This window comes from Channa argus, unplaced genomic scaffold, assembly GCF_033026475.1.
Source record: "Channa argus isolate prfri unplaced genomic scaffold, Channa argus male v1.0 Contig149, whole genome shotgun sequence".
NCBI lineage: Eukaryota > Metazoa > Chordata > Actinopteri > Anabantiformes > Channidae > Channa > Channa argus.
The window spans coordinates 41563-54000 of record NW_027125368.1 but is presented as its reverse complement, the minus strand read 5'-3'; the positions used below and the strand labels follow the sequence as shown (position 1 = coordinate 54000).

The window sequence follows — 12438 nt, the reverse complement described above, 5'->3', positions numbered from 1 at the left end:
GCTGTTGCAATGATATTTCCATGATGAACTGAGTTGTTCTGGGTCAAATATGAAGGCAAACCCACTTTCCTTTCAGTATTTTGCTGCATTTGGCAGAAACAAGCATATTTGCTCATTCGGCTAGAAAATTTTTTTAAGCGCATAAAAACTTACACTCTTGATTTCTGGCTAAATAAAAGCTGTTGCTATGATATTGCGATGCTGAACTGAGTTGTTCTGGGTCAAATATGAAGGCAAACCCACTTTCGTTTCAGTATTTTGCTGCATTTGGCAGAAACAAGCATATTTGCTCATTCGGCCTGAAAATGCTTTTAAGCGCATAAAAACGTACACTCTTGATTTCTGAATAAATAAAAGCTGTTGCAATGATATTTCCATGCTGAACTGAGTTGTTCTGGGTCAAATATTAAGGCAAACCCACTTTCCTTTCAGTATTTTGCTGCAATTGGCAGAAATCAGCTCATTCGGCCTGAAAATGCTTTTAAGCGCATAAAAACGTACACTCTTGATTTCTGGCTAAATAAAAGCTGTTGCAATGATATTTCCATGCTGAACTGAGTTGTTCTGGGTCAAAAATGAAGGCAAACCCACTTTCCTTTCACTATTTTGCTGCATTTGGCAGAAACAAGCATATTTGCTCATTCGGCCTGAAAATGCTTTTAAGCGCATAAAAACTTACACTCTTGATTTCTGGCTAAATAAAAGCTGTTGCAATGATATTTCCATGATGAACTGAGTTGTTCTGGGTCAAATATGAAGGCAAACCCACTTTCCTTTCAGTATTTTGCTACATTTGGCAGAAACAAGCATATTTGCTCATTCGGCCAGAAAATTATTTTAAGCGCATAAAAACTTACACTCTTGATTTCTGGCTAAATAAAAGCTGTTGCTATGATATTGCGATGCTGAACTGAGTTGTTCTGGGTCAAATATGAAGGCAAACCCACTTTCCTTTCAGTATTTTGCTGCATTTGGCAGAAACAAGCATATTTGCTCATTCGGCCTGAAAATGCTTTTAAGCGCATAAAAACTTACACTCTTGATTTCTGGCTAAATAAAACCTGTTGCAATGATATTTCCATGCTGAACTGAGTTGTTCTGGTTCAAATATGAAGGCAAAACCACTTTCCTTTGAGTATTTTGCTGCAATTGGCATAAATCAGCTCATTCGGCCTGAAAATGCTTTTAAGCGCATCAAAACTTACACTCTTGATTTCTGGCTAAATAAAAGCTGTTGCAATGACATTTCCATGCTGAACTGAGTTGTTCTGGGTCAAATATGAAGGCAAACCCACTTTCCTTTCAGTATTTTGCTGCATTTGGCAGAAACAAGCATATTTGCTCATTCGGCCTGAAAATGCTTTTAAGCGTATAACAACTTACACTCTTGATTTCTGGCTAAATAAAAGCTGTTGCAATGATATTTCCATGCTGAACTGAGTTGTTCTGGGTCAAATATGAAGGCAAACCCACTTTCCTTTGAGTATTTTGCTGCATTTGGCAGAAACAAGCATATTTGCTGATTCGGCCTTCTTCTTCTTTTCCTTTCGGCTGCTCCCTTTCAGGGGTCGCCACAGCGAATCATGTGCCTCCATCTAACTCTATCCTCTGCATCCTCTTCACTCACACCAACTAACTTCATGTCCTCCCTCACTACATCCATAAATCTCCTCTTTGGTCTTCCTCTAGACCTCCTGCCTGGCAGCTCCAACCTCAGCATCCTTCTACCGATATATTGTACTTGAACTCCTCTGTCACACCTACAGCACCTCACCACTGTCTTACAGCTCTCATACATGTCCTGCACCACTCTAACATACTTCTCTGCCACTCCAGACGTCCTCATACAATACCACAGCTCCTCTCTTGGCACCCTGTCATACGCTTTTTCTAAATCTACGAAGACACAATGCAACTCCCTATGACCCTCTCTGTACTTCTCCATCAGCGTCCTCAAAGCAAATACTGCATCTGTTGTACTCTTTCTAGGCATGAAACCATATTGCTGCTCACAAATGCTCACCTCTGCCCTTAGCCGAGCTTCCACTACTCTTTCCCACAACTTCATTGTGTGACTCATCAGCTTTATTCCTCTGTAGTTGCCACAGCTCTGCACATCTCCCTTGTTCTTAAAAATTGGTACCAGTACACTTTTCCTCCAGTCCTCTGACATCCTCTCGCTCTCCAAGATCTTGTTAAACAAACTAGTCAAAAACTCTACTGCCACCTCTCCTAGACACTTCCATACCTCCACAGGTTTGTCATCAGGACCAACTGCTTTTCCGCTCTTCATCCTCTTCAATGTCCTCCTCACTTCACTCTTACTAATCTTTGCTACTTCCTGCTCCACACCAGTCACCTCTTCTACTCTTCGTTCCCTTTCATTTTCCTCGTTCATCAACTCTTCAAAGTTCTCCTTCCATCTTCCCATCACACTCCTGGCACCTGTCAATACATTTCCATCCTTATCTTTAATCACCCTAACCTGCTGCACATCCTTTCTATCTCTATCTCTTTGACTGGCCAACCTGTACAAATCCACCTCTCCCTCTTTAGTGTCCAACCTAGCATACAAGTCCTCATATGCTCTTTGTTTGGCCTTTGCCACCTCTATCTTCACCTTACGCTGTATCTCCCTGTACTCCTGTCTACTCTCTTCAGTCCTCTCAGTGTCCCACTTCTTCTTAGCTAACCTCTTTCTCTGTATACACTCCTGAACTTCCTCGTTCCACCACCAAGTCTCCTTGTCCGCTTTCCTCTTTCCAGATGACACACCGAGTACCCTCCTACCTGTCTCCCTGATCAAATTAGCTGTAGTAGTCCAGTCATCTGGAAGCACCTCCAAACCACCCAGAGTCTGTCTCAGCAAATCCCTGAAAACTAAACGACATTCTTCCTTTTTCAACTTCCACCACTTCGTCCTCTGCTCTGCCTTAGTCCTCCTTATCTTCCTCACCACCAGCATCATTTTACACACCACCATCCTGTGTTGTCTGGCTACACTCTCCCCTACCAATGCTTTACAGTCACTGATCTCTTTCAGATTACAACGTCTACACAAGATGTAGTCTACCTGAGTGCTTCTCCCTCCGCTCTTGTACGTCACCCTATGTTCCTGCCTCTTCTGAAAGAAAGTGTTTACTACAGCCATTTCCATCCTCTTTGCAAAGTCAACCACCATCTGACCTTCTGTGTTCCTGTCCTGAACACCAAACCTGCCCATAACAGTCTCATCACCTCTGTTCCCTTCACCTACATGCCCATTGAAATCTGCACCAATGACAACTCTCTCACCTCTGGGGATGCTCTGCATCACTTCATCTAACTCACTCCAGAATTTCTCCTTCTCTTCTAACTCACATCCTACCTGTGGGGCATAACCACTCACAACATTGAACATCACCCCTTCAACTTCCAGCTTCAGACTCATCAACCTGTCTGATACTCTTTTCACCTCTAGAACATTCCTCACAAAATCCTCTTTCAATATAACTCCTACTCCATTTCTCTTCCTATCTGACCCATGGTAAAACAACTTAAACCCTGCTCCTAAGCTTCTAGCCTTGCTGCCTTTCCACCTGGTCTCCTGGACACACAGTATGTCCACCTTCCTTCTCTGCATCATGTCGATCAACTCCCTAGCCTTCCCTGTCATAGTACCAACATTCAAAGTCCCTACTGTCAGTCCTACATTCTTAGCTTTCCTCTTCTCTCTCTGCCTACGAACACACCTTCCTCCTCTTCTTCTTCGTCTTCGACCAACAGTAGTCCAATTTCCACCGGTACCCTGTAGGTCAACAGCACCGGTGGCGGTCGTTGTTAACCCGGGCCCCGACCGATCCGGTATGGAAGTCTTTGTCACGATTCGCATGTTTGATTTGGCATGTGTTTTACGTCGGATGCCCTTCCTGCCACAACCCTCTGCATTTATCCAGACTTGGGACTGGCACAAGAAGACACTGGCTTGTGCCCCCTTGCGGTTGCATTATTTGCTCATTCGGCCTGAAAATGCTTTTAAGCGCATAAAAACTTACACTCTTGATTTCTGGCTAAATAAAAGCTGTTGCAATGATATTTCCATAATGAACTGAGTTTTTCTGGCTCAAATATGAAGGCAAACCCACTTTCCTTTCAGTATTTTGCTGCCTTTGGCAGAAACAGGCATATTTGCTCATTCGGCCTGAAAATGCTTTTAAGCGCATAAAAACTTACACTCTTGATTTCTGGCTAAATAAAAGCTGTTGCAATGATATTTCCATGCTGAACTGAGTTGTTCTGGCTCAAATATGAAGGCAAACCCACTTTCCTTTCAGTATTTTGCTGCATTTGGCAGAAACAGGCATATTTGCTCATTCGGCCTGAAAATCCTTTTAAGCGCATAAAAACTTATACTCTTGATTTCTGGCTAAATAAAAGCTGTTGCAATGATATTTCCATGCTGAACTGAGTTGTTCTGGCTCAAATATGAAGGCAAACCCACTTTCCTTTCAGTATTTTGCTGCATTTGGCAGAAACAGGCATATTTGCTCATTCGGCCTGAAAATGCTTTTAAGCGCATAAAAACTTACACTCTTGATTTCTGGCTAAATAAAAGCTGTTGCAATGATATTTCCATGCTGAACTGAGTTGTTCTGGCTCAAATATGAAGGCAAACCCACTTTCCTTTCAGTATTTTGCTGCCTTTGGCAGAAACAGGCATATTTGCTCATTCGGCCTGAAAATGCTTTTAAGCGCATAAAAACTTATACTCTTGATTTCTGGCTAAATAAAAGCTGTTGCAATGATATTTCCATGCTGAACTGAGTTGTTCTGGCTCAAATATGAAGGCAAACCCACTTTCCTTTCAGTATTTTGCAGCATTTGGCAGAAACAGGCATATTTGCTCATTCGGCCTGAAAATGCTTTTAAGCGCATAAAAACTTACACTCTTGATTTCTGGCTAAATAAAAGCTGTTGCAATGATATTTCCATGCTGAACTGAGTTGTTCTGGCTCAAATATAAAGGCAAACCCACTTTCCTTTCAGTATTTTGCTGCCTTTGGCAGAAACAGGCATATTTGCTCATTCGGCCTGAAAATGCTTTTAAGCGCATAAAAACTTATACTCTTGATTTCTGGCTAAATAAAAGCTGTTGCAATGATATTTCCATGCTGAACTGAGTTGTTCTGGCTCAAATATGAAGGCAAACCCACTTTCCTTTCAGTATTTTGCAGCATTTGGCAGAAACAGGCATATTTGCTCATTCGGCCTGAAAATGCTTTTAAGCGCATAAAAACTTACACTCTTGATTTCTGGCTAAATAAAAGCTGTTGCAATGATATTTCCATGCTGAACTGAGTTGTTCTGGCTCAAATATGAAGGCAAACCCACTTTCCTTTCAGTATTTTGCTGCATTTGGCAGAAACAGGCATATTTGCATATATATTATATATATATATAAAGATAGATAGATAGATAGATATAAAGATAGATAGATAGATATGGATAGATATATGACATGTTTACAATGTGTGGTTATGGTTATCCCCCTATATTTATAAATATATGTATTTACAGTAGAGAAATAGGTCTTGCTTTAAGTTGTTTAATTTAGTTGAAAGGCCTATGGATGTAATGTTTTGTTTACTTATCTCTGTATATACCTAAATTCTTTTTGTAAAGTGTATTTTTGATAATTAAAAGATAAAAAAATAAAAATAAAAAAATAAGCGCCCGATCTCGTCCGATCTCGGCAGCCAAATAGAGCCGGGCCTGGTTAGTACTTGGTAGGAAGACCGCCTGGGAATACCAGGTGCTGTAAGCTTTTTTGCTTGGGTTTACGGGCAGCACAAGCTGGTGTTACTGCCTATTTATTCATAGAAATTGTTCTATATTTTCATCAAATTTTGTTCTTTCATTGCTGTTTTGCTACTTTATTGGTTTAACAACCATCGTGCTTCTTTACTACTAGACCAGTACCGTTTTAGTACTTTGCCACATTTATCTTCTTCTTAGCGAGTGTCATGCATTCTGCTTCTCCAGCGTTTTTAAGATCTGTTGATGATGTCAAATGTAGCTTACGGCCACACCGCTCTCTAAGCGCCCGATCTCGGCAGCCAAATAGAACCGGGCCTGGTTAGTACTTGGTAGGAAGACCGCCTGGGAATACCAGGTGCTGTAAGCTTTTTTGCTTGGGTTTACGGGCAGCACAAGCTGGTGTTACTGCCTATTTATTCATAGAAATTGTTCTATATTTTCATCAAATTTTGTTCTTTCATTGCTGTTTTGCTCCTTTTTTGGTTTGTCAAACATCGTGCTTCATTACTAGTAGACCATGTTACGGTCCTGGCCATATGTGTTGTTTTTTATCTGTTGTTCTTATAGGTGCCCTGCCTGATTGGGGGACAGTACAGGAAGCGGATTGGTCCATCCTACACTTCCTGGAGTTTTAAAAGTACGGTTCCCAACAGCTAGCGAGGCTCTTTCTGGCAGCAGCACCTGTTTGCTGTTCTTGGTTTCCAAACCTTATTTAGCATTTTTGAATTGTTAGGTTTTTTGCCGTGGTTTTGTTTATAAATTGTATATTTTGTAAATAGTATTAGATCTGTAGGGGTGAACTGCCATTTTCTTTTGACTGTTTTCACATTAGGGAGTTAGGGTTAGCGACTGTCTTTTGGTTTGTTTATTTCTATCAGGCTAGCTAGCACTTTCCGTGGGAAATAGCTTATTTTGTTTATTATGTTGGCCTTGGTTCGCCCTGAGTTGTAGTGTCATGTTTTGTTTGACACTTTCTTTCGTTTAAAATAAATATCATTATGTTGGAACATCTCGATCCTGGATTTTGGTTTGGGGATCCTAATTTATCTTTGTATGTTGCACCCTGACCCCCTAGACAGGGGCGTAACAGACCAGTACAGTTATAGTACTTTGTACTTTGCCACATTTATCTTCTTCTTAGCAAGTGTCATGCATTCTGCTTCTCCAGCGTTTTTAAGAGCTGTTGATGATGTCAAATGCAGCTTACGGCCACACCGCTCTCTAAGCGCCCGATCTCGTCCGATCTCGGCAGCCAAATAGAGCCGGGCCTGGTTAGTACTTGGTAGGAAGACCGCCTGGGAATACCAGGTGCTGTAAGCTTTTTTGCTTGGGTTTACGGGCAGCACAAGCTGGTGTTACTGCCTATTTATTCATAGAAATTGTTCTAAATTTTCATCAAATTTTGTTCTTTCATTGCTGTTTTGTTACTTTATTGGTTTGTCAACCATCGTGCTTCTTTACTACTAGACCAGTACCGTTTTAGTACTTTGCCACATTTATATTCTTCTTAGCGAGTGTCATGCATTCTGCTTCTCCAGCGTTTTAAAGAGCTGTTGATGATATCAAATGCAGCTTACGGCCACACTGCTCTCGAAACACCCGATCTCGTCCGATCTCGTCCGATCTCAGCAGTCAAATAGCGCCGGGCCTGGTGAATACTTGGTAGGAAGACGGCCTGGGAATACCAGGTGCTGTAAGCTTTTTTGCTTGGGTTTACGGGCAGCACAAGCTGGTGTTACTGCCTATTTATTCATAGTAATTGTTCTATATTTTCATCAAATTTTGTTCTTTCATTGCTGTTTTGCTACTTTATTGGTTTGTCAACCATCGTGCTTCATTACTAGTAGACCATGTTACGGTCCTGGCCATATGTGTTGTTTTTATTTTCTTGTTCTTATAGGTGCCCTGCCTGATTGGCCGGATTTGGGGGAAGTACAGGAAGCTGATTGGTCCATCCTACACTTCCTGGAGTTTTAAAAGTACGGTTCCCAACAGCTAGCGAGGCTCTTTCTGGCAGTAGCACCTGTTTGCTGTTCTTGGTTTCCAAATCTTATTTAGCATTTTTGAATTGTTATGTTTTGTGCCGTGGTTTTGTTTATAAATTGTATATTTTGTAAATAGTATTAAATCTGTAGGGGTGGACTGCCATTTTCTTTTGATTGTTTTCTCTTGTTTTCACATTAGGGAGTTAGGGTTAGCGACTGTCTTTTGGTTTGTTTATTTCTATCAGGCTAGCTAGCACTTTCTGTGGGAAATGGCTTATTTTGTTTATTATGTTGGCCTTGGTTCGCCCTGAGTTGTAGTGTCATGTTTTGTTTGACACTTTTTCGTTTAAAATAAATATCATTCTGTTGGAACATCTCGATCCTGGATTTTGGTTTGGGAATCGGAGAGGGAACATGCTAATTTATCTTTGTATGTTGCACCCTGAGCCCCTAGACAGGGGCGTAACAGACCAGTACAGTTATAGTACTTTGTACTTTGCCACATTTATCTTCTTCTTAGCAAGTGTCATGCATTCTGCTTCTCCAGCGTTTTTAAGAGCTGTTGATGATGTCAAATGCAGCTTACGGCCACACCGCTCTCTAAGCGCCCGATCTCGTCTGATCTCGGCAGCCAAATAGAGCCGGGCCTGGTTAGTACTTGGTAGGAAGACCGCCTGGGAATACCAGGTGCTGTAAGCTTTTTTGCTTGGGTTTACGGGCAGCACAAGCTGGTGTTACTGCCTATTTATTCATAGAAATTGTTCTATATTTTCATCAAATTTTGTTCTTTCATTGCTGTTTTGCTACTTTATTGGTTTTTCAACCATCGTGCTTCATTACTAGTAGACCATGTTACGGTCCTGGCCATATGTGTTGTTTTTATTTTCTCGTTCCTATAGGTGCCCTTCCTGATTGGCCGGATTGAGGGGCAGTACAGGAAGCTGATTGGTCCATCCTACACTTCCTGGAGTTTTAAAAGTACGGTTCCCAACAGCTAGCGAGGCTCTTTCTGGCATCAGCACCTGTTTGCTGTTCTTTGTTTCCAAACCTTATTTAGCATTTTTGAATTGTTAGGTTTTGTGCCGTGGTTTTGTTTATAAATTGTATATTTTGTAAATAGTATTAAATCTGTAGGGGTGAAAAGCCATTTTCTTTGGACTGTTTTCACATTAGGGAGTTAGGGTTAGCGACTGTCTTTTGGTTTGTTTATTTCTATCAGGCTAGCTAGCACTTTCTGTGGGAAATGGCTTATTTTGTTTATTATGTTGGCCTTGGTTCGCCCTGAGTTGTAGTGTCATGTTTTGTTTGACACTTTCTTTCGTTTAAAATAAATATCATTCTGTTGGAACATCTCGATACTGGATTTTGGTTTGGGGATCGGAGAGGGAACATGCTAATTTATCTTTGTATGTTGCACCCTGACCCCCTGGACAGGGGCGTAACAAACCAGTACAGTTATAGTACTTTGTACTTTGCCACATTTATCTTCTTCTTAGCAAGTGTCATGCATTCTGCTTCTCCAGCGTTTTTAAGAGCTGTTGATGATGTGAAATGCAGCTTACGGCCAAACAGCTCTCTAAGCGCCCGATCTCGTCCGATCTCGGCAGCCAAATAGAGCCGGGCCTGGTTAGTACTTGGTAGGAAGACCGCCTGGGAATACCAGGTGCTGTAAGCTTTTTTGCTTGGGTTTACGGGCAGCACAAGCTGGTGTTACTGCCTATTTATTCATAGAAATTGTTCTATATTTTCATCAAATTTTGTTCTTTCATTGCTGTTTCTCTACTTTATTGGTTTTTCAACCATCGTGCTTCATTACTAGTAGACCATGTTACGGTCCTGGCCATATGTGTTGTTTTTATTTTCTCGTTCTTATAGGTGCCCTTCCTGATTGGCCGGATTGAGGGGCAGTACAGGAAGCTGATTGGTCCATCCTACACTTCCTGGAGTTTTAAAAGTACGGTTCCCAACAGCTAGCGAGGCTCTTTCTGGCATCAGCACCTGTTTGCTGTTCTTGGTTTCCAAACCTTATTTAGCATTTTTGAATTGTTAGGTTTTGTGCCGTGGTTTTGTTTATAAATTGTATATTTTGTAATTCGTATTAAATCTGTAGGGGTGAACAGCCATTTTCTTTGGACTGTTTTCACATTAGGGAGTTAGGGTTAGCGACTGTCTTTTGGTTTGTTTATTTCTATCAGGCTAGCTAGCACTTTCTGTGGGAAATGGCTTATTTTGTTTATTATGTTGGCCTTGGTTCGCCCTGAGTTGTAGTGTCATGTTTTGTTTGACACTTTCTTTCGTTTAAAATAAATATCATTTTGTTGGAACATCTCGATCCTGGATTTTGGTTTGGGGATCGGAGAGGGAACATGCAAATTTATCTTTGTATGTTTCACCCTGACCCCCTAGACAGGGGCGTAACAGACCAGTACAGTTATAGTACTTTGTACTTTGCCACATTTATCTTCTTCTTAGCAAGTGTCATGCATTCTGCTTCTCCAGCGTTTTTAAGAGCTGTTGATGATATCAAATGCAGCTTACGGCCACACCGCTCTCTAAGCGCCCGATCTCGTCCGATCTCGGCAGCCAAATAGAGCCGGGCCTGGTTAGTACTTGGTAGGAAGACCGCCTGGGAATACCAGGTGCTGTAAGCTTTTTTGCTTGGGTTTACGGGCAGCACAAGCTGGTGTTACTGCCTATTTATTCATAGAAATTGTTCTATATTTTCATCAAATTTTGTTCTTTCATTGCTGTTTTGCTACTTTATTGGTTTGCCAACCATCGTGCTTCATTACTAGTAGACCATGTTACGGTCCTGGCCATATGTGTTGTTTTTATTTTCTTGTTCTTATAGGTGCCCTGCCTGATTGGCTGGATTGGGGGGCAGTACAGGAAGCTGATTGGTCCATCCTACACTTCCTGGAGTTTTAAAAGTATGGTTCCCAACAGCTAGCGAGGCTCTTTCTGGCATCAGCACCTGTTTGCTGTTCTTGGTTTCCAAACCTTATTTAGCATTTTTGAATTGTTAGGTTTTGTGCCGTGGTTTTGTTTATAAATTGTATATTTTGTAAATAGTATTAAATCTGTAGGGGTGGACTGCCATTTTTCTTTTGATTGTTTTCTCTTGTTTTCACATTAGGGAGTTAGGGTTAGCGACTATCTTTTGGTTTGTTTATTTCTATCAGGCTAGCTAGCACTTTCTGTGGGAAATGGCTTATTTTGTTTATTATGTTGGCCTTGGTTCGCCCTGAGTTGTAGTGTCATGTTTTGTTTGACACTTTCTTTCGTTTAAAATAAATATCATTCTGTTGGAACATCTCGATTCTGGATTTTGGTTTGGGGATCGGAGAGGGAACATGCTAATTTATCTTTGTATGTTGCACCCTGACCCCCTAGACAGGGGCGTAACAGACCAGTACAGTTATAGTACTTTGTACTTTGCCACATTTATCTTCTTCTTAGCAAGTGTCATGCATTCTGCTTCTCCAGCGTTTTTAAGAGCTGTTGATGATGTCAAATGCAGCTTACGGCCACACCGCTCTCTGAGCGCCCGATCTCGTCCGATCTCAGCAGCCAAATAGGGCCGGGCCTGGTTAGTACTTGGTAGGAAGACCGCCTGGGAATACCAGGTGCTGTAAGCTTTTTTGCTTGGGTTTACGGGCAGCACAAGCTGGTGTTACTGCCTATTTATTCATAGAAATTGTTCTATATTTTCATCAAATTTTGTTCTTTCATTGCTGTTTTGCTACTTTATTGGTTTGTCAACCATCGTGCTTCATTACTAGTAGACCATGTTACGGTCCTGGCCATATGTGTTGTTTTTATTTTCTTGTTCTTATAGGTGCCCTGCCTGATTGGCCGGATTTGGGGGAAGTACAGGAAGCTGATTGGTCCATCCTACACTTCCTGGAGTTTTAAAAGTACGGTTCCCAACAGCTAGCGAGGCTCTTTCTGGCAGCAGCACCTGTTTGCTGTTCTTGGTTTTCAAACCTTATTTAGCATTTTTGAATTGTTAGGTTTTGTGCCGTGGTTTTGTTCATAAATTGTATATTTTGTAAATAGTATTAAATCTGTAGGGGTGGACTGCCATTTTTCTTTTGATTGTTTTCTCTTGTTTTCGCATTAGGGAGTTAGGGTTAGCGACTGTCTATTGGTTTGTTTATTTCTATCAGGCTAGCTAGCACTTTCTGTGGGAAATGGCTTATTTTGTTTATTATGTTGGCCTTGGTTCGCCCTGAGTTGTAGTGTCATGTTTTATTTGACACTTTCTTTTGTTTAAAATAAATATCATTCTGTTGGAACATCTCGATCCTGGATTTTGGTTTGGGGATCGGAGAGGGAAAATTCTAATTTATCTTTGTATGTTGCACCCTGAGCCCCTAGACAGGGGCGTAACAGACCAGTACAGTTATAGTACTTTGTACTTTGCCACATTTATCTTCTTCTTAGCAAGTGTCATGCATTCTGCTTCTCCAGCGTTTTTAAGAGCTGTTGATGATGTCAAATGCAGCTTACGGCCACACCGCTCTCTAAGCGCCCGATCTCGCCCGATCTCGGCAGCCAAATAGAACTGGGCCTGGTTAGTACTTGGTAGGAAGACCGCCTGGGAATACCAGGTGCTGTAAGCTTTTTTGCTTGGGTTTACGGGCAGCTCAAGCTG

At 41.4% G+C, this 12438-nt stretch overlaps 7 pseudogenes; all 7 read left to right on the top strand.

Annotated features, from left to right (window-relative positions):
* Positions 1 to 6054: 6054 nt before the first annotated feature.
* Positions 6055 to 6163, top strand: LOC137122277 (5S ribosomal RNA; annotated as a pseudogene).
* Positions 6164 to 6997: 834 nt separating this feature from the next.
* LOC137122247 (5S ribosomal RNA) lies at positions 6998 to 7116 on the top strand (annotated as a pseudogene).
* A 1245-nt stretch (positions 7117 to 8361) lies between these two features.
* LOC137122250 (5S ribosomal RNA) lies at positions 8362 to 8480 on the top strand (annotated as a pseudogene).
* An 857-nt stretch (positions 8481 to 9337) lies between these two features.
* On the top strand, positions 9338 to 9456 carry LOC137122267 (5S ribosomal RNA; annotated as a pseudogene).
* Positions 9457 to 10313: 857 nt separating this feature from the next.
* On the top strand, positions 10314 to 10432 carry LOC137122246 (5S ribosomal RNA; annotated as a pseudogene).
* Positions 10433 to 11300: 868 nt separating this feature from the next.
* Positions 11301 to 11419, top strand: LOC137122272 (5S ribosomal RNA; annotated as a pseudogene).
* Positions 11420 to 12287: 868 nt separating this feature from the next.
* Positions 12288 to 12406, top strand: LOC137122271 (5S ribosomal RNA; annotated as a pseudogene).
* The last annotated feature ends 32 nt before the right edge of the window (positions 12407 to 12438 follow it).